At 39.6% G+C, this 21,648-nt stretch overlaps 1 pseudogene across 1 annotated transcript; it reads left to right on the top strand.

The window, feature by feature from the left end:
- The first annotated feature begins 1,465 nt into the window (after window positions 1–1,465).
- On the top strand, window positions 1,466–2,503 carry LOC307110511 (glyceraldehyde-3-phosphate dehydrogenase-like; annotated as a pseudogene). The gene has a single exon. The product of its transcript is annotated as a glyceraldehyde-3-phosphate dehydrogenase-like (transcript).
- The last annotated feature ends 19,145 nt before the right edge of the window (window positions 2,504–21,648 follow it).

Genomic DNA, 21,648 nt, shown 5'->3' with positions numbered 1-21,648 from the left:
TTTACTCCCATTCTATGGGCTTTCTTTTCATTTTGCTGATCATTTCCTTTGCTGTACAGAAGGTTTTTAGCTTGATGTAATCTAACTTGTATATTTTAGCTTTGGTTGCCTGCTTTGTGTATCATACCCAAAAAAACCCCCACAAAAAACACGCAAATATTATGGCTATTTTATCCTATAAAATAAAAGCCTAATATGCAAATTGCTTGAACGGAAGAACTACCAGTGGAATGACCAGTTGCTATGACACTCACTGACCATCAGGGGGCAGACACTCAATGCAGGAACTGCCCGCAGCCTGCAGGCCCCAGGCCAGTCAAGGCGGGTGCCAGTGGTGGATAAGGCTAATATGAAAATCAACTGAATAGCAGAATGACCGGTCATTATGACGCGCACTGACCTGTGTTTTCTTTAAGGAATTCTATGGTTTTAGGTCTTACATTTGTGTCTTTCACTCATTTCAAATTAATTATTATGTATGGCGTGAGATAAAGGTCTAATTTCATTATTTTGCATGTGAGTATCCAGTTTTTCCAGCACCATTTATTGAAGAGACTATCCTTTCACCATCACATATTCTTGACAACCTTGTCAAATATTGGTTGGCTATCTACTAGGATGGTGTGGACTCTATAATGTTCCATTGATTTATGTGTCTGTTTTATGCCATTCCCATACTGTTTTGGTTACTGGAGCCTTGTAATAGAGTTTGAAATCAGGAAATATGGTGCTTCCAATTTTGTTCTTCTTTCTCAAAAGATCTTTGGCTTTTTAGGGTCTTTTGTGGTTGCATATGAATTTTAGAATTAATTTTCCTATTTCTGTGACAAATGCATTTTGATAGGTATATCATTTAATGTGTGTAGACAGACATGGATAGTATGCACATTTTAACAATGTCAGTTCTTCCAGTTCATGGATATGGGATATCTTTCCATTTCATTGTGTCTTCCTCAGTTCCTTTCATTAATATTTTATAGTTTTTATTGTACAGATTTTTCTCTTCCTTGGTTACATTTATTCCTAAGTATTTTATTCTTATTGATGCTATTGTAGTTGGGATATTTTTCTTCATTTATTTTTTGGATAGTTTATTTTTAGTGTGCATAAATGTAACTGATTTTTATATTAGTTTTGTATCCTGAAACATTACTAAATTCATTTGTTAGTTCTAACATTTTATTGGTTGGCAATAAAATGAAATAAAATGTATTTAATTCTGAAAGGAATAAGTTAAATTGTCTCAGCAGATGACATGATCACTTACAAAGAAAACCCTAAAGGCAAGATTTTTCATGGTAACTTATTTCTGGCTCCACGGTCTCTCCCCTGCTATTCTCCTATTTCTTTTATTCCTTTCATCCAAAGAAATTCTGGGGGTGAAAAAATTAGGCTCTCTGCTCCTCCTGTTCATCAGACAGCCTCTCCTCCTGTGCTGTTCCAGCAGCCACAACGCTGAGACACAATGGTGAAGGTCAGAGTGAACGGATTTGGCCACATTGGGTGCCTACTCACCAGGGCTGCTTTTAACTCTGGCAAAGTGGATATTGTCTCCATCAATGACCACTTCATTGACCTCAACTACATGGTCTACACGTTCCAGTATGATTCTATTAATGGCAAGTGCAAAGGCACAGTCAAGGCTGAGAACAGGAATTTTGTCATCAATGGAAAGCCTATCTCCATCTTCAAGGAGCGAGATCCCGCCAACATCAAATGCGGTGATGCTGGTGCAGAGTATGTGGTGGAGTCCACCGGTGTCTTCACTGCCATGGAGAAGGCTGGGTCTCACTTGAAGGGCAGAGCCAAGAGGGTCATCTCATCATCTCTGCCCCTTCTACAGATGCCCCCATGGTTGTGATGGGTGTGAACCATGACAAGTATGACAACTTTCTCACGATTGTCAGCAATGCCTCCTGCACCACCAACTGCTTGGCCCCCCTGGCCAAGGTCATCCATAACAACTTTGGCATTGTGGAGGGACTCATGACCACAGTCCATGCCATCACCGCCACCCAGAAGACTGTGGATGGCCCCTCTGGGAAGCTGTGGCGTGATGGCCGAAGGGCTGCCCAGAACATCATCCCTGCTTCTATGGCACTGCCAAGGCTATGGGCAAGGTCATCCCTGAGCTGAATGGGAAACTCACATGGCCTTCCGTGTTCCCACCCCCAACGTGTCGGTTGTGGATCTGACCTGCCGCCTGGAGAAAGCTGCCAAATACGATGATATCAAGAAGGTAGTGAAGCAGGCATCAGAGGGCCCCCTCAAGGGCAACCTGGGCTATCCTGAGGACCAGGCTGTCTCCTGCGACTTTAATAGTGACACCCACTCCTCTACCTTTGATGCTGGGGCTGGCATTGCCCTCAGTGACCACTTTGTCAAGCTCGTTTCCTGGTCTGACAATGAATTTGGCTACAGCAACAGGGTGGTGGACCTTATGGTCCACATGGCCTCAAGGAGTAAAAGCCCCCTGTATCACCAGCCCCAGCCAGATAAATAGAGGCCCTCAGCTGCTGGGGAGTCCTTGCCCCAGACCCGCCCCCCCCCAGGCTGAGAATCTCCTGACCACCGTTTCCATCCCAGACCCCCTGAAGAAGGGGCAGGGCGTAGGGGAGCCCTACTTTGTCTTGCACTATCAATAAAGTTCACTGCACCAAGCCCCCCCCCAAAAAAAAAATTTAATTGTCCTCCCACCTTGTACATTTTTCTGAGGCAGATTAACAGGAGAAAATATCCACATTTATTACTTGTGTACACATGGGGTTCCATTAGAGTATGAAAACCCAGGACAGATTGAACAGTTAAGGTAGTATGCCATCTTGAGCCAAGGAGAAGGGAGGGCTAGTGGTAGTTTGGGACCTCAAAGGGCAGAAAGGCAGTGGACATGGAGATAGAGGAGCCAATGTTTGGTAATAAATGTTTAGTGGGCCATCTTTAAAGATGGGGCACAGATGCGACCTTAATCAAATGGATCTCATCCAGTTTCTCTCTATCACACACTAGTACGCATTAAACTATAGTTATCTATTGTGAGATGTTCCTTCCTGAAGCAGGTCCTCTATTTAAATTATTTTAGGCATTTAGGGGAAGGTCAATTGCTCTTTCTGAGTCTTTAGTTTTTAAAAACTGTTGGATTAAAATAGCCAATATATCAGAAAGCATGTTTTGGGTGGCAAACTCTGCCTCCCCTCAAAACTATTACCTGGATTCTCATGTTCGTCATTCTCTTGATTTTCATTCTATATAGTTTTTTTTTTTAATTATTATATATTTCTGTAAAGAGTATCTGATATTCATTTTTTTTTTTTACTTAAATAAGGAGAATAGTGTGTTACATTTAATAATTTAGGATATTTCTTTACTATTGACATTTAGGATATTTCTTTACTATTGGCATTTACACTGAGTGGCCAGATTATTATGATCTCTGAATGTATAATAATCTGGGCACTCAGTGTACATCCTATATAATAAAAGGCTAATGTGCAAATTGTCCCCTTGACCAGGAGTTCGACCAGCAGGCAGGCCGGCCAACTGCCCATGTCCCCTCCCCCTGGCCAGGCTGGCTGGACCCCATCCATGCACTGGGCCATATATATATATATATATATATATATATATGTGTATATATATATATATATATATATATATATACACACACACACACACACACACACACACACACACACACACACGCTGAGTGGCCAGATTATTATGCATTCAGAGATCATAATAATCTGGCCACTCAGTGTATATATAGCATTGCTATACTTTGTTCAATTTTATTATTGCTACATATTCTATTACATAAGTACACAATTAATTCATCTGCTCTTTAGTCAATTATAATTTGAGTTTTTCCTAGGGTTTTGCTCATGTGTGCAGTATTGTTATGAACATTCTTTTACATGTCTTTATATATATGATATGAGTCCCTCTTGACTTCATATATAGTATTATTATCATTACTGGTTTATAGGGCATGTCAATATATAAAGCCACAAGATAGCACCATAGTGATTTTAGCATTTCACACCCCCACAAGCAACGTATAAGAGATATAAAGTAGATGTCACTTCCAACACAGGATACAGGCAGGCTTTTTATAATGATATCTTATAATATTTTGAATAACACTGCCCTGACAATGAATGGAGTTCAAACATCTTCTAATATATTCACTAGCCTATGTATTTTCTCTCTTGTGAAATGCCTTCTCTTGTCTTTTGCCCCATTGTGTGTGGTTTTAGGGGGTTTTTGTGATTTTCTTTTGAGTTGTTGTTGCTTTACTTGTTACTTTATAGGAATTATTTAGCTAGTATTGATTTAAAAATTTTTTTTTTGTCTGTGCTTATGGCTGACTTTTTTCCATTTATAATTATGTTTTCACTTAGGATTATTTTTTGATGAGCCAATTTCTTCATTTTAATATTGTTAAATATTGTCAATAACGTTTATGCCTAAAATATGTTCACCAATATGTTCTGCTAAGATGTTCACAGTTTTGTCTTTAACATCCAATATCCTTGATCTATCTGGAGATGACTTTATTTTTGTGGGTAGCCAGTTTTCCAGTTTCCTTTATGGAATGCTCCCACTGTTACTTACTGACGGAGACAGGACATCTCTGATACTGGTATACTCAAGTTCTCTGGGTGCATGAGTCTGGTTCCTGATTCTCTGTTCTATTCCATTGGCCAGTTTTCTATCCCCACTCCAGTGGCATAATATCTTTGTTATTATCTATAACTAGAGGCCTGGTGCATGAAAATTCATGCACTGGAGGGGGGTCCCTAATCCCAGCTTGCCCCCTCTCACAGTCTGGGAGCCCTCAGGGGCAGGAGGCAACCCAGCAATCAGGGAAAGTTGACACCCCATCACACCTCTGCTGCTACCACTGCCAGCAGCACAAGCCTCAGGTGGCCCTGGGCAGCTGGGCAGCTGCCATCCTAGGCTTGCCTGTGCCTCAGGTCGGCCCTGGGTAGCTGGGCAGATGACATCTGAGGCTTGCCTGAGCCTCGGGCTGGCCCTGGGTGGCTGGGGGGCTGAGGGGACCACGCACCTGCCGCCCCAGCAAATCTGAGAAGACTGGGCACTGCCATCTTGTGGCTGTAGGCACCACCATCTTTGAGGGTGTGGCAGTCAATTAGCGTATTCCCTCTTTATTGGCTATGGGCGCTGCTGTCTTTGTGATGGTGTGAGGGTCAATTCGCATATTCCCTCTTTATTAGATAGGATAATAAAAGCAAAATATACTAATTAGACTGGACATCCTTTCTGGATGAAGCTGGGGCTGCCAGGGAAGTCCGGGTCCAAGAGGGAAGCCAGTGCTGGCAGCCAGGCCTACTCTTGCACAAATTTTGTGCATTGGGCCTCTAATAGTTTATAAAAAGTCCTGATACTTGATATGAATGACCATACAAAAATTTATTTATTTACACAGTGAAATGAAACAACAGTCAAAGTGAATGAATTACAGCTACATGAAATAACATGCATGAACTTTAATAATATTGTTTGTTGAAAAAAGTACTAAATTCTGCCGAAACTGGTTTGGCTCAATGGATAGAGCGTCGGCTTGCGGACTGAAGGGTCCCAGGTTCGATTCCGGTCAAGGGCATGTACCTTGGTTGTGGGTACATCTCCAGTGGGGGTTGTGCAAGAGGCAGCTGATCGATGTTTCTCTCTCATCGATGTTTCTAACTCTCTATCCCTCTCTCTTCCTCTCTGTAAAAAAATCAATAAAATATACTTTTTTTAAAAAAGTACTAAATTCTTATATACAGCATGATATACATTTCAATAAAATTAAAAATAATGCAAAACATAGGTTTTATGAATACATATAACAATAAAAATATTAAATAAAAAGGAAATGTATAAAACTGCTCCTTCTCAGGCTTATTATTACAAAATCCATAATTTTTTCACATTAAGATAGTAAAAGAGAAAAACAATATGGTTTATCTCAATTAGGTGCAGGAGAAGCGCTTGATAAAATCTAACACAGTGATTCCTTAATAAATAAGAACTCATTAATCAAGTGCTTTTGAAAACAAAACGTCAGTGATGGTTGAGCTCCTGTCCATCTTCTCTCAACCACTCCAGACACAACACCTCCAGGTAGGCATGGATAAAAATAAGCTGGCACAGAAGCCAAAACGGCCAAGTACGCTGCCACATGATGACATGGAAGCCTGCAGGAAATGTGTAACCAGGCAAGGAGCCGCATTACACAATGAGGAGAGTAATCTTCTCTCAGCTACTTATAAAAAAAAAATGTTGTAAGAAGTGATAGGTCATCCTGGAGGGTCATCTCAAGTACAGGAGATGCTGAGCAAAAATAACAGGTGACTCGTGACAACAGAGAGGAAATTGAAAGCAATATTAGAGTACATCTGCAATGATGTTACTACCTTTTTGAAAAGTTCTTTATCCCCACGTTTCACAAGCAGAGAGCTTGTGAAAATAAAAGGAGACTACGACCGTTACTTGCTAAGGTTGCTCTTGGGGATAAGAAAGGAATTGTGTGTGTGCACTCTTCACAAGCATACCATGACGCTTGTCAAATCAAAAAAGGAAATGCAATGGACAGACCCTAGCAGATTTGGTCTTGTCCTCAACTTCTCTGTGTTCCACTATGAGATCTGCTCTTCTCCAAGAAAGCCTGACCCCTTGCAAAGACATTTTATGGTGAAAGCATTGCTGAACTTGATGTAGCATGTTAACAGTTATATTAAGACAGCCACTAAGAATGCAATGACCGAGGCCTATGTAAACATCAGACACCTAGGAGACAAAGCTGAAGCAGAAGAGGGGAAATTAACTAGCTTTCCAACTTTTGTCTGTCTCGTTCTAAAATTTATACAGTAGACCAGCTGTCATCCAAACTGCCCCACAGATAGGGTTTTGTTTATGACTTGTGATAGGGTTATATTACTTCCGTTTGAATTATTATCATTCTCATGTGGGTTTTTGTTCAATTTTAGAGGAGTAGCGATAGTTAACATTTTGGGAGTTATCTGTTTTCATTTTGAGGTGCTCTATATGGGGATGTGGATTTGTTATATGTTATAAAGTTTTGGTATAGTACTTTTGGTACTTTGTGGCTTCAAAAGGTCAGTGTTAAACCTGCTTTCATGTCTAAATAAAGAAAACCACCTGGTGGGAGAAAAAAAGTGGTAATTGGTTCTAGTTCGAAGTATAGTTATTGTGTGTCCTTTAAGGCTTTGAGCTCAAGGCTGTAGTAAAAATAGCTATGACAATGGATATTACTTGTTGAACAAGTGTATCTTTGCAATACTACAATACAATCTCAACCTGCGCACTGTTGACTAGAGCTACAGAAGTGTTCCTTAGGGAAACTTCTAGCCCAATTTGCTCTGGATAAGGGCAGAAATAGTTTACATTCCATAATTTGTAAAGTTACCTGCTGTTTACTTTCATTATTATTGCTGCATTTGTTTTTATCTAAATACTAGAGGCCCTGGTGCACGAAATTCATGCACTGGGGGGCGGTGGTCCCTCAGCCTGGCCTGCACCCCCTCACAGTCTGGGACTCCTCAGACTGCTGGATTAGGCAGACATCCCTCTTTCAATCTGAGATCCCTTGCTCCTTACCGCCTGCCTGCTCGCTGCTCCTTAGCACTGCCGTGGAGGCGGAGGCGGGAAAGGCTCCTGCCACCGCCGCTGCGCTCACCAGCTGTGAGCCTGGCTTCTGGCTGAGTGGCGCTCCCCCTGTGGGAGCACACTGACCACCAAGGGGCAGCTCCTGCATTGAGCGTCTGCCCCTGGTGGTCAGTGTGCATCATAGCGATTGGTCGTTCTTGTTCCACCGTAATGATCACGTAGGCTTTATTATATTAGGCTTTTCTTTTAGACAAACTAAGGAAAAAATGTACAAGTCAAGATGCAATAAAAATGTATTTTCTGACTGACATTCATTACTTTATATATGTCCATCAGAAAAACAAAACACATGTTTAACTTTTCTTAAGTGTTTTTATTTTTGTGTTCTACGTGCATGATTGTAAGAGAAATAATGTAGGATGATGGATAGGTTTGTTTAAATTTTTTATGTACTTTCCAATACCAATTCAGAAATAATTGTTAAGTACATGCATATTTGGTTAATGTAAGTGGAATAGAAGTTTCATTAATGGACTTTTGAAAAAATGATTGCCCACTATCATCTCTTATTCACTTTTACTTGGCATTATACCCAATATAATAAGGTGAGCAATTAGAAAAAAAAGGAGTTAAAATGTTTCTTTACAGATAGTATTACTCCTTACACAGAAAATTCAAAATAATCTACAAATTATTAGAAGGCAGAAAAGTCTTGTCAAGATAGCTGGGCAATGGCTAGTATACAAAAGTCAATTGAATTTCCATAAACCTTCAACAAATAAATAGGATGTGTAATTAAAGATTTTTTTTTACAAAAGTATTAGAAAATATCTACTACCTTAGAAATAATTTTAGTAAATCCAGGCAGGCCCTTGACTGTGAAAAGTTTGCAACATTATTTTAAAACATAAAATAATACTTTACAAATATGGAGAAATATATTTATTGAGAGGAAGGCAAATTTAAGTTTAATGCAACTTCAATAAAAATCATAATTTTTCCCAGAAAACTTGATGTATTTATTCTAACATTTAGTTGGAAAAGTAACGCCAAGAATAGCCTCGGCCTCACAGTCTCCCTGGGAATATTTACTACTTTGTCAGGAAAAGATGATTTGCCTTTAGGCCAGAGAGAGAAACATCAATGTGAGAGAGAAACATTGATAGGTTGCCTCCCATACACACCCTGACTGGGCATCAACTCTGCAACCATTGGGCATATGGGACTATGCTCCAACCAACTGAGCCACCCAGCCAGGGCTAATATTATTCTTGAAATGTAAGAAAAGTTTAGATAACAAATATATCTGATGTTGAGATAATAGGAAGTACTCCAAAGCTTATAAATTATTTTTTAATTAATACAATATCTATGAACAAGAAATGAAGTGGATCTGATTTTACCATAATTACACTAATGAACAAAGCATCTCTACCCTCTTAAACAGCCACATGTTTAGGAAATAATTTTTTTATGAAGGGCAGAGTGTTAATTAGAGAATCAGAGTGCATTAAACATGGTGCCTTATAAATATGTCTCAATTTGTTCTTTTCTCACTTTGTCATGTTAATATGATAACAACCAGAAATAGTCACATAAAAAGCTGAATCTAACAGCCAGAGTCAAATTAGGTTAACTCAGCATATCCTAATTTTTTAAAAAAAATCTGATTTATGCTGCCTTGTATTTAAAAATATGTGTTAAAAACATTTGCCCATTGCTTTTCACCTATTGCCCTTCTCTTCCCCTCATTAGGAATCAGGGCTAGTTACTGTGATTTTCTGATTGCTCTTCTCAAAGTTGCAAGGGATAAAAGCACTTGACCTACATTCTCCCTTAGGCTCTTCCTTCAGTAACCTGAAAGAAAAAGATTAGAGTTCACAGTGAGAACAATAATCTTTCCTGTACCACCTATACCTTTATTCCCAGTTGCAATCAACGGTGACAGCATTTGAAGACGCTAATCAGTCAGATTCTGAAATTATTGATCTCAGAGAAAAGTGCATGAATGGTTTTCTTTCCATTTGTTCAAATCTGTGGTTAGCCCCAAATAGAAAACTCAGTAACACCAGGGACTCAGATCCTCCTACAAACGTAAAAGGTATGAGGAAGTTTGTGTGAGACTATGAACGTTCATGTTTGCATTGAGGAGAGGTCTGGTTCAAGGCAACGATGCACAACTGCTCTTTCCTATATCTGACTGAGGAAATGGGTCATGAAGGGAGTTTGACCCTTTGATATGTCATAGCTTAAGCCCTAAGAAGACCTACTCATCTTTATATCTACAAGATTCAAGTTTGATCCTGTATATAAAAATGTCATTGCATTAAAGAAGCTCTCATCTCCTACAGAAGAAGAGCAGAGAAAATTGAAGAAATCCAATGATTTAATTGTTTGATTGAACTACAAAGAAAATGAAATTCCAGACCAAGGTCAGGCCTTGGCTGGGATGCCCCAAGATGAGATAGATGGTGGTATCTGAGTGGATGTTCCTATATATTTTGACTTGCCAGCTTTCTCCCAAACTTCTGAACCTAAAGACGTTCCCTATCTCACCATCACACACACAACACACACACACACACACACACACACACACACACACACATACACACATACACACACACACACCACTATTCCTATGCTAGAAGAAAGTGAAGAATTTTCTATCTTAAAAAGTAATATGGTACTTTCTCAGGATTTGACCTTACCTCTCCTTTTGTTCACTCTCAATAACTGGAGTTAAATTATAATATAATCTTTCTTGGGCATTACTAAGACTGATACAGGAGAAAGAAGATGATATCACAAAGTAGTTGCAAGACCTATAATGGCAGGAGCCAAGAGAGTAAAGACAGAACCAGGTTCCAAAAATGCTTGATAAAAGTTATTAGAACATACAATTGGATAAGAAAAAATTGACAATGTGTTCACAAGAAGCTAGACTTAACATGCTGATAGGGAGTGGGTAATGCTAATTTCTGCTAAAATGAGTCATAGGAGCATGGAAAAAGAGATACCCTTATTGAAGGAAGTTAAAAGGACAGAATTGCCATGGTAAATGGTGAAGAAATTGATTAAAAAGTTTAGAGAATTGAACATTTGGGAATCAATATAAAGTGTATGTCCTAAAAATTCTCCAGATGATTATATTCCACAGAAAAGCCCAGAGGACACCCAATATACCAAAGTGATAAGGAATGCAATGTTGAGAGAATCAAAATTTTTGGTGGTGGCTTTCTCTCTGGGCCAGTGTTGATGATGGTAAGAGAGGCTGCTACAGAGCTTGGCTCAATGATATTGATAAGGATGCTACAACCCTGAAAAACTAGAGGCCCAATGGTGTTGCTTGAGTACCAGAAGGCAAGGGATTGCCAGTATTGTAACAACCTGGAATCGGGAGTGGCAGCTAAGAAGGCCTGAGTAGAGTTACAAGCCTGACCTAAAGACAACGTTTTGCCTAAGGCAAATAGAGGGGTACTTTCACCATCAGAGGAAGTAAGAACGGGTGACTGAGAATCTGATGGCAGTCACCTCAGTAAACAGTTCTGCCTCCTTGTCCTAGTTTAGAACAAAACCAGTTTTCAGATGTGGAACTCATTCACTGAAAATATGTCCAAATTTCCAGGAAGGAGGACTGAAATATCGTAGCAAATACTTGTAATAATTTTAGCACTTTTCCAAAGTAACCTATAGTTGTTTACTCAAATAACTGTATACCTGAAAAAAGAAAATGTCTAGAAATGTTGAGGGATGTGCACAGTATCTAGTTGGCATCTGTACCCAGAATCCTCTCTGTCATTCGGGCCCCTCTAAGAGAGGTATCATATGCAGGCCAATAAGTAAATACAAACCTGGGCCATCGTCAGCTTAGAGGTCCCACTGGGTCTACAAACCTACCTAGGGCACTTTGCTAGTCGCCATTTGTATGTCTTAAAGTGACCTACTTGGCAATAGCAAGCCCCACATTGATATTCTGGAGAGTGGAAGATAACCCTACAAAGAATGAAAAGCCCAAACACATCCATACAATTTGTAAAGGCACAGTGCTCAGGTGCATTCTGGACTATGCCTCCAAAGTAGGAGACAAATAACAGCATTTTGCATATTCTACCATGAAAAAAACAACAACACAGTAGCTGGTGCATCTCCTGAGGTCCTGGTGCCAGCATGTTACACACCCAAGAACACTTCTCAGGAACATTTGCTGAATGAAGTGAAACTGCCTGCTTTGAAAGGGCTCCACAGTAGGAAAGAGCTCGGCAGCAAGTCCAGGTTGTAGTGCAAGAAGCCCTTATGCTTGAGCCACATGACTGTGCAGACCCTATAGCACTGGAGATATCATGGTTAGAAAGGATGCAGCATGGAATTTGTGGCAAGCCCCAGGGGTAAAGTCACAATGTGGGAACCTGGAACTCTGGAGCAAGACCATGCCATGTACCAGAGACAATTGTATGTCTTCTGAGAAACCCCAATAATTCTGGATCAAAATTATGCTCAATAAAGCAGACAATTACAGCCCTTTGGAAAACCAGCTTGTGGCATGCTGTTTAAAGCCTATTAGAGACAGAACACTGACCATGGGCATTAAATGACCATGGATCTGGAACTCCTCATTCAAAGCTAGGTCTGTCCATCAACAAGTTATAAGTCTAGCAGCAATTTGACAAAAGATGGAAGCGGTATATCCCAAATTGAGCATGTGAAAGATCATAAGACACAAGAAACCCACATAAATAAGGAATCTAGCCACAATGGCATCCATTACTGCTGCACTAGTGCCTTCCCATGAGCTTACAACTATGCTCATATCAGGGTTCCCACAGAACAAGCTGAAGAAAGAGGACAAAGTCCAAACTTAGATTATGAGTGTGTTGGGTCAATATATGAGTGTGGGCCAATATATGGATGTTAGCTGCATTACAACCTCATTTGGGGTTGGCCTTGAAAGATTGCTGAGGAAAAACCCTTCCAATGGGGCAGTAACAGTGATGTTGACAAAGAAATGGCCAGGGAATAAGGACACATATATAACACCTTAATCAATAAAGAAATTAAAAAAAAAAGAAAAAGAAATGGCCTGAGATTAGAATATATAGAAGTGTATGCGATCAATATGTATATGCTAATATATATTATAGATCTATTTATATATATACATATGAATGTGTGGGATAATAATGAGTGACTTAGTCAGCTGATCAGTATCCTAAGAGGAGAAAAATACAACATCAGAGATAGACAGGTCTTGCACAGAGGGAAGTGATTAAACATATGAGAGTGGGCAGGAAGTATGAAGATCATTAAGTATGCTACCTATTAACAGTCTCTAGAAAAATTCACTATGGCCTTAGCCATGTGGTTAGAACGTCGGCCTTTGGCCTGAGGGGTCAAGGCATGTACCTCGGTTGCACATGTGTGGGAGGCAACCAATAAATGTGTCTCCTTACATCAATGTTTCTCTCTGTGTGTCTCTTCCTCTCCCTTCCACTCTCTCTACATGTCAATAGAAAAAATATCCTCAGGTGAGGATTAATTTTTTAAAAATTCACCATGGGAGAATTAGATAAACACTTGACACTGATTTTTGTCAATAGGCACCTCAAAGTAAGTATAATGGGCATGCAAATGAAGTGTCAAATATAAAAGCTTCATTTAGGCCGCAGTAACAAAATGCCATAGACTAGATAGTTTATAAGTAACAGAAATTTATTTCTTGCAGTTCTGGGAGCTGGAAATCTGAGACAGGGTGCCAACCTAAGTATGTGAGGGTCTTTTTCCCGGTCTCAGATTTATCATTGTATCCTCACAGAGTGAGCTAGATTTCTGGATACTCTTTTATAAGCACTAATCCCATTCATGAGGGCTCTACCTTCATGTCTAATCATCTCCTAAAGATCCCACCTCTAAATACCATCTGCTTGGTTTTCAACATATGAATTTGGGGAGACACAACATTTAGATAATAGCAAAAGCGATGCCTAGATCCAATAACATGGATATTCAGTTACCAAGACTGACCTAGCTATTGCTGCAGCTTAATGCCCAACCTACTGGCAACAGAAAACAACTTTTAGCCCCCAACCTGGCATCATTCCTCAAGGAGACCAATCGGGTTCCTTCTATACTGGAAGGTCCAGACACTTGTTCTCATAAGAATGAACACCTATTCTGGATATGGGTATTCCTTATTTTCCTCTGGAACTTAGCACAGCTATGTGAACTCTGATGGAGTGTTTGATCTATTGGCATGGAATCCCATAGTATCTCAGCATGCCAAGGGAAAATTTTATAGCAGACAAGGTGAAGAAATGGGCTTGTGACCACAGGATCAACTGGATGCATCACACCACTACCCAAGGCTAACCTGATAGAGCACTGGAGAGGCTATGAAGGTACAGATGAAGCACCAACTCAGAGGCATTATTCTGCAAGGATGGCGTGCCTTCCTTCAGAATGCATTGAAAGAAGTAATTTCATATGACATGGTTTCATGAAAGAGGCTGAATACATAGTCCAGATATCTAGTGGTAGATGCTGAAATTGTCTCCTTTCCCTTCACTTCGACAACCCACTAAGGGACTTTGTGTTTTCTGAACCTACAATTTGTGCTCTGAAGGGTTAAAGGTCCTGCTCTACAAAGGGAGTGCACTTTCACAAGCAACTGCAGCAAGAGCCCCAAGGAGTTATAAACCATAGATGCTTTGATTTAGCCAATGCATTTGTTTATTTCCTAATCTGACAAGGAGCACGCATTTTGCGCTCTCTGTTTCCAAGGGCCATTTCAGAAATACTGGAGGACCTGCTTTCTAGATGTATATGGAGAAGTAGAATTGAGCAGCAACAGTGAGGACTATGGTAGACTCAGAGATGAACTACCCAAATTTATTTTTGAGGAAGAACTTGCTGCCTAGCTATAGAGAATGAAATCAGTAGATGGCCTCCAGCTTTTATCTCCTCAGGGTCCTCCTCAACTATAGAGAGTCAACTGAGGTCACACTGTTTTTCCCAGCAGCCACCTGGCAACTGAGCATGGCAGAAAGGCCCAGCAGTTCTGACCTAACATGGAATAATTCTGAATGCACTTCCCATAGTTCTTTGTCAGCTTGACCTGGGCTTTGGAAGGCCTGGTTCACAATTCAGCTACTTTCTTTGTCAATTTCTATGTCTTCCCTCTTATTTAACATAATAAACACCCATAACCCCCAAATTTTCCATCAGCTTCTGCTTACTGAGATTTAATCTTCAAAACTTCCCAACCCAAATCCTCTATTTTTGATTCTTAATGTTTTTATTTCCACATTTCCTAACTCAGCATTTCCCACAGTATCATTTCAAGAAACAAGATCCCATCAAGATATCAACTTTTATTCTACTGTAGTAGAAATCAAATAACTTAATAAATGCTGGGTAAGACTAAGTTAGATGACTTTTCATATCGCACGACCACATTGTTTGACCTGCAAAGAAATTTATCACAAAAAAATATATATCTTTTTCTTGTGAATCCCTAAGAAATCAATTCTCCACCCATTGCCAGTGATACTCTCTCTGAAAAATAAATAGTAATGTGATGATTGTGGTGATTTTCTTCTTATATTTTTTTCACAAGCAGAAATAAGATTTTATAAGTACCATAAATCACCAAATAGAAAATTAAAAGCACCATTTGTAACAAAAATTGTACAGAGCTACTTAGAGCAGCTCTGATTTTTATTCTTTGGAAACTGAACAAAGAATATCAATGATCTAAGCATTAAGGAACCTTGAAGAAGACTCTAGTTTAGTTTAGTTTAATTTTCCATATTTTTTTATCTCATCTATATTTATTAATATTATTAGATAATTTCTTTTAAAAGGTGTGATTATATATGCAATCAAACCTAATAATCAAAGCTTTTACTATCACATCTTGTTTTAGAATATGAATTACAATAATTTTTAAGTGGAAGATTACTACTTTGTATACGTTCTTTTAAATGGTGGAGATTAGATAGTTAATGCCTAATATATTTGTCCTAATGGAATCTTTCCTTTAGCTTTGAAAGAACCTATAGATAGAAATTTTTATACTTTTTAAAAAATATCTAGCCCTACATTTACATTTTGTTACAAAAATAGTCTTTGGTTGACTAAATGATTAGTCTAAGCCAACCACATTTCCCTTGCCCTTCCACATTTAGAAAAGGATGGGTAACCAAATGCAGGACAATGAGACGTGAGAAAAATTTTCTATGAGACTTCTGGGAAACAAGTCCTTGCTGCTTACAAGACATGAGAGAAGATGGGCACTTTATTTCCATGGACACTGACCACTCGAGGTGCGATGCCTGAAAGTTCTAGAATTGTCTGAGTATGAAGACCTGGAAGGGAGAGGCAAGAGAAGCTAAGCCACCATATTACATACCTTGAATCCATCTTGCACCTAAACTTCCTCTGTGTGAGATGAAATTTATCCTTATTAAGACAGTTTTCACTGAGGTTGTCAGTTACATGAAGTGTAAAATATTCTTGCTTATAGGAAATGCCCAATTCCTCTAGACAAAATATCTTAATTACCAGGGATCAGTTAACTTCCCATTATTAAAACTGGCATTTTCTATTACAAAGAATAGAATTACTGAATTATGAGATAGAGATACTATACAAATTAATGATTAAGAAATACAGCTTTCCTAAGAAGTAATCAAACTTGAATAAGTGGCCCATTATTGTTGTAGTCTCCCACAGGGGAAAAAATGTATATTGAAAAAGAAGATAGCAAATTTAGAATATTTGTATTTTAAGAAGTTTTTGATAAAGTTCTAAAGTATACTATTGTTTTGTTCTATTTATTTATTTTTAGGTGTTAAGGTATGCTTGACCCAGTATCTGAGCTGGTCTCTTGGCAGTTGTGGATGTTGGAACCTGATTATTCATCAAAATTCATGGAACAAAATGGGAATTTCAGAGTGGTCAACAACACTACCCTACTTGAAGCTGGATTTTTAACACAATTCTACATTCCATACCTGAATCCCAGATCTTGATTCTAATTCAAGAATAATTTTAAGAAAGAAAAGGCATGATAAAAGAATGAGAGAAAGCAGACACATATAAAATGTACTTCTCCCAGTGTAAGAATGTTACTTAACATTGCCCTACAATACATTTAACTTCACCTTTGAATAATAGATCTGAACAAAGAGTGTTGATGTTCAAATTTTCAAATTAGTAGATGGCTGCATTTTTTTTTTTTGAGTAGTGAACTGTCAGAGTGCCTGGTGAAAGTTCTCAAGAGACCATATGGGTAGCCAGAGGCATCGTAGATAAATTGCATTGCAATAGAGATAGTTCAAGGTAATGCATTAAAATAAAAATAACCCAAAAATTATTTTGAAGTAAATGGCCTTGATTTATTTATTAAAAATACAGGAAATAGATTCTGCTGCTGTGCTTTGGCAATGTTTCTTGAAGAGTAGGTAGACTACAGAGCCACAGAAATCACTGATGCTGACATGAATTTAAAAGCCTAAAGCCTCCGTGAAAAACTACTGGATTCAGTTCAACAGTCAGACAGTTACAATTAGCTTTGTAAAGGAGCCAACGAGACCTTCAAAACAGACATTTCCCAAATCACCGCAATGGCCACAGATGCATTGGAGATAATTCTACATATTCAGCTGCTGTGTGAAGACAAGAATGTTCCCTACGTGTTTGTGTGCTCCAAATAGGCTCTGAGGTGAGCTTGTGGCATGTCCAGGATGATCAGAGAATGCTCAGTTCCACCCAGCAATTCCACTTCTGGGTATGTATGCAAAGAAACCCAAGATACTAATTTGAAAAAATATATGTACCCGTATGTTCATTGCAGTGTTATTTACAACTAGAGGCCTGGTGCACACAATTCTTGCATGGGAGTGGGGAGGTCCTTCAGCCTGACCTGCGCCTTCTCACAATCTGGGACCCCTTGGGGGGTGTCCGACTGCCAGTTTAGGCCTGATCCCCATCGGGCCTAAACTGGCAGTCGGACATCCCTCTCGTAATCTGGGATGCTGCATGCACCAGTGATCATACTTTTCATACAAGTGAAAGGCATCTTGCTGTTGTATGGGCAGCTACATTTTTTTGCCCTGATTATAAAAAGTAGTGCATAACATGATCCTTCTGAGGCAATAGTACCATTTTCCCCATTTTATAGGAGGAAAAATTGAGGCATAGAAAAGTTAAGTAATTGGCTTTTTCATACAGTTATAAGTGTCAGAATCAGGGCTGACCACAAAATGTGCAAGCCAGAGTCCATGCATGTCATCGCTGCATCATCCTGTTTTTTCTCTGTTAGAGTAGCCTTGCCAGGTTTTAATTTTTAAATCTAAGAGACTATTCCCAATATATAAGGTAGGGTCCCTAGGACTGGCCGGTGATCAGGGCCGATCTGTGGGGTGACAGGCGGGGCGATCAGGTGGGGGGGCCGCTGGCAACTGCTTTGGTTGGCAGCCTGGCGCTGCTCGCTGGCCGGCCCCGACCAGGGCAGCTCCTGCGTTGAGCGTCTGCCCCATGGTGGTCAGTGCGTATCATAGTGACCAGTTGTTCTGCTATTCAGTCAATTTGCATATTAGGGTTTTATTATATAGGATAGCCAAGATATGGAAGCAACATAAGTGTCTATCAATAGGAGAGTGGATAAAAAGTTTTGGAACATATATACAATGGAATATTACTTGCCATAAAAATAATGAAATCTTATCATTTGCCACAGCATGGATAGACCTAGAGGATATTAGACTAAGTGATATAATCAGTCAGAGAAAGATGAATACCATATAATTTCATTTATATGTGCAATCTAAGGACCAATATAAAAACCAAACAACAGAAACTGATTCATAGATACAGAGAACATACTAATGGTTGTGTGAGGGGGGCTTGTGGTACTGGGTGCAAGAGGTGAAGAAATTGAGAAGTACAACTTGGTAGTTACAAAATAATCATGGGGATTAAAAGTATAGCATAGGGAATATAGTCAATAATATTGTAATAGCTATATATGGTGCCAGGTAGGTACTTGAAATGTCGGGGGATCACTTGGTAAAATTTGATTGTCTAACCACTATGCAGTACACCTGAAATTTATAAAAAATAATATTAAATATAAACTGTAATTGAAAAATTAAAAATTCTAAAAAAAAAAAAAAAAAGAAGACTCTGAGCTGAATCAGCAGATCTATTCCATTAGCGGTTCATTGAGAGGCTTTTGATCTAAAACTGTGGTCTTCACTAAATTCTTCCAGTTGACCCTACGCTCTGGAGGGATGGTGTGAGTGTGTGTGTGTGTGTGTGTGTGTGTGTGTGTGTGTGAGAGAGAGAGAGAGAGAGAGAGAGAGAGAGAGAGACAGAGAGAGAGAGAGAGAGAGAGAGAGAGAGAGAGAAAGAGAGAGAGAGTGTGTGTGTGTGTCTAAGTAATCTTTGGATTAGCATATAATGTGTTCAACTAATTATCATTGTTAGAAACAGCATTACTGAAATAGTTTCTTGATTTTTACATGAAGTTTTCATCTTTTTATCCCCCTTTGAGAGTGAGTAGAGTATAGTGGCCATATTCAGAGTAAGGGAAGAGCCAGGAGAAAGTAAGATAAAGCAATTCTCCATACTTTCATCAGCCAACTCTTGTTGGCCACCTGTATGAAAAAGTACAAGAGGACACACTCTAGTATTTGTTAGCCTGTGTACTCCATCCAAAAGATTTTCAAGGGGTACAAATCTTGAAAGTAAACACCCTCATCCCTAGGATATCAAGGTATTCTACCAATGCATAAATTAATGGGGGTTTCTTTCCCTCTCTTGACCCCTTGAGGAGGAAGCAAAGAACATACAGAAATTATTTCTGTAAGGTTATGGCATATATGTCCAGATATCCAGTTACTAATAAATATCTTTACTGTTTTCCTATGTTGATATAATTTCACATTCTTTCCTCACTTTGTAGGCAGGCACACAGAACAAGCATGCAGCAAAATTTGAGAGGTGGACTAGGGTAGTGAGACACAGAAATGGTTGATCTAGGCCCCAAAGGAAGGGTGGGATCTAGACAGAAGAGGAAGGGCAATGGCCTTTAGATCTCTGTGAAGGTGTCAGCTGATGCTGGAGTATTCTAAGAAATGCATGGAGAACCAGCTGGATACCTCAATGATAATAACTAAATCTGAAGAAACATCTTCTGGATGAGTATTTTCTTCAGTGAATGTTTTGTACTGAGAACGCCAACCCATTCGTGTACTAATGTGTCACTCTTTTTTCATATTCATATTCCAATGTAAAAGAATGCAGGGAACAAAAAATATATACTCTATTTTTCTCAACTTAGGGTTCATTTGCACTTAAAATGTTGTATTAAATTCAGTTAATTGAATCTCTGAAGTAACTAACACTGTAAGAATATTATTCTTCATATTGAATACAATCATGTCTACTAAGGACTGTTAGCCACTTCTTCTGTTCCCTAAAAATACATTTAAAAAACTTGGCAATTTTCTACATGAAAACTCTCCAACTTTTAAAAAATATTAATCACATTTATCTTTGATCTCTTTAGGCGGAACATATACAATTACTTCATGATTCTTCTTGCTTTCTTTATACAGATTTTAGTTTCATAAGAATCTTTTTAAATTATAAGCAGAATTAAAGTAATATCTAGGCTTTTTCTAATTGGTTGACTATATCAAAGAGTTTATTGTCTCTTAGAATCAAGATGATGTATTTTTATTTTTATTTATTCTATTTTGCTACATTTCAGGTATATATGTATGTGCATACATATTTAAATCTGACAGCATAAATATTTTAAATAATTTAAATATATTAATGTTTAATCCTCTCTAATAAAAGAGTAATAAGCAAATCAACCATCACTCCACTACATAAGCCACACCCACCAGCCAAGCCATGCCCACCAGCCAAGCCACGCCCACCAGCCAATAAGGGTGAGTATGCAAATTAACCCCAACCAAGATGGCTATCAGAAGGGAGGCTTGGGTTTCCCCGGCAACAGAGGAAGCCAAGCTTTCCACACACTCTGGCAGGCCCAGGCCTCCACTCAAGGATACAAAGTTTCAATTATAGAAGATACAACAATCCCAAGAGAAATGGCTGCCGGCCACGGAGTGAGCAGGAGGCTTGGCTCTGCTCCAGGCTACAAAGTTTCAGTTGTAGAAGGTAAATAAATTCCAGATACCAGGGCCTCTGCTTGGGTCGCCAGGGGCATGGCCGGCCTGCAAACCACCACAGGCCCCTCACCCAGACCTCTCCACACCCCAAGGAAACCCCCACTCTGATCCAGGACACCCTTCAGAGCAAACCAGCTGGTCCCCACCCGTGCACCAGGCCTCTATCCTATCTAATAAAAGAGTAATATACAGATTGACCATCACTCCAACACACAAGATCAAGATAGCTGCCCCTATGTGGTCAAAGATCATGTCCCCATGTGGACACAAGATGGCCGCAACAAGATGGCCAGCAGGGGAGGGCAGTTGGGAGGGACCAGGCCTGCAAGGGAAGGCAGTTGAGAGGGACCAGGCCTGCAAGGGAGGGCAGTTGGAGGCGATCAACCCTGCAGAGGAGGGCAGTTAGGGGTGACCAGGCCAGCAGAGGAGGGAAGTTGGGGGCAAACAGGCTGGCAGGGGAGCAGTTAGACATCAATCAGGCTGGCATGGGAGTGGTTAGGGGGTGATTAGGCTGGCAGGCAGAAGCGGTTAGGGGCAATCAGGAAGGCAGGCAGGTGAGCAGTTGGGAGCCAGCAGTCCTGGATTGTGAGAGGGATCGGGCCTAAACGGGCAGTCGGACATCCCTCAAGGGGTCCCAGATTGGAGAGGGTGCAAGCTGGGCTGAGGGACACCCCTCCCGTCCCCGTGCACTAATTTCATGCACCGGGCCTCTAGTAGATTTATAATACAATATTTTAGATAAGTATTCTTGGGAATTTTTAATTTTAAAGGATAATAAAACACATAGTAATTTCAAATTACATCTTTTGGT

Source organism: Cnephaeus nilssonii (genome assembly GCF_951640355.1).
Source record: "Cnephaeus nilssonii genome assembly, chromosome: 14".
In the NCBI taxonomy this organism is placed as follows: domain Eukaryota; kingdom Metazoa; phylum Chordata; class Mammalia; order Chiroptera; family Vespertilionidae; genus Cnephaeus; species Cnephaeus nilssonii.
This window is presented reverse-complemented; position numbering and strand designations above follow the sequence as displayed.